General features: G+C 35.1%; 1 protein-coding gene across 1 annotated transcript in view; it reads right to left on the bottom strand.

Moving 5' to 3' along the window:
- The window catches only part of RBMX2 (RNA binding motif protein X-linked 2), a 16,918-nt gene that overhangs the window by 4,636 nt on the left and 10,856 nt on the right, over positions 1-1,426 (bottom strand). The gene's annotated exons all lie outside the window — the stretch shown is intronic.

Genomic DNA, 1,426 nt, shown 5'->3' with positions numbered 1-1,426 from the left:
TTACATTGTACAATTCAATGAGTTTTTCTTCAATAATAGTTGGCATACAATAATATATTAGTTTCAGTTGTATGGCATAGTGATTAGAGATCTATATAACTCACAAAGTGATCACCCCATTAAATCCGGTACTCCTATTCCCCCTTACATATTTTTTACAACATTATTGACTATTGGTTTTATGCTACACTTTATATCTCCATGTCTATTTTGTAACTATCCATTTTTACTTAATCCCTTTACTCTTTTTCACCATTCCCCAAACCCCCTCCCATCTAGCAGCCCTCAAAGTATTCTCTGTATCCATGAGTTTGTTTCTGTTTGTTGTTGTTGATTTTGTTTAGACTCCACCTGTACGTGAAATCATGTGCTATTTGTCTTTCTCTGTCTGATTTCGTTCAGCATAATACCCTCTAGGTCCATCAAGTCAATATCATTTTCCATCCCCTTCCTGTTAGTCTGTGTGTGTCTTTTAATCTGAAGTGAGTCTCTTATAGGCAAAATATGTAGGGGTCTGTTTTCTTATCCATTCATCCACCCTATATTTTGGTTGGAGCACTTAATTCTTTTCCATTTGAGGTCATTGTTGATAGGAACACAGTTATTACCATTCTTTATTCATGATTTTGATACTTTTTTTCCTTAAAGAAGTCCCTACAATATTTCCTGTAATACTGACATGGTGTTGATAAATTACTTTAACTTATTTTTGTCTGGAAAGCTCTTTATCAGTCCTTTGACACTAAACAATAGCTTTGTTGGATAAAGTATTCTTGGTTGTAGATCCTGGGTTTTCATCACATCTAATATTTTGTGCCAAGCCCTTCTGTCCTGCATAGTTTCTTTTGAGAAATCTACTGCAAGTCTTATGGGTGTTCCCTTGTAGGTAACTAACTGCTTTTCTCTTGCTTTTAAGATTCTCTCTTTGTGTTTAAACTCTGGCATTTTAATCATGATGTGTATTAGTGTGGACCTCTTTAAGTTCATCTTTTATGGGACTTGCTGAGCATTCAGGTACCCCTATGATATGGATATTTTTACATTTAATAGTGTCCCATAGGCTCCTTAAGTTATTATCATATTCTTGGCTTCTTTTTTCTTGCCATTCTGATTGGATGTCCTTGGCTTCCCCATCCTGTATATCAGTGGGTTGATCCTCATCTTCATCAACTCTTTTGGTTCACTCCAAAAAATTCTTCATCTCAGATAATATATTCTTCATTTCTGACTGGTTCTCTTTTATAATTTCCATTTCCACTTTTGTTTTATATCTCTTCGTTAACATTTTCACTGCATTCATCTACCCTTCCCCTAAGTTCATTGAGCATCCTTAAAACCAGTGTTTGAACTTTACATCTGTTAGATTGCTTGACAGCATTTTTCGTGAAGCTCTGTTCTGTTCTCTTATATGAGTTCTGCGTCTTTG

This window comes from Pteropus alecto, unplaced genomic scaffold (assembly GCF_000325575.1).
Source record: "Pteropus alecto unplaced genomic scaffold, ASM32557v1 scaffold145, whole genome shotgun sequence".
Taxonomy (NCBI): domain Eukaryota; kingdom Metazoa; phylum Chordata; class Mammalia; order Chiroptera; family Pteropodidae; genus Pteropus; species Pteropus alecto.
This window is presented reverse-complemented; position numbering and strand designations above follow the sequence as displayed.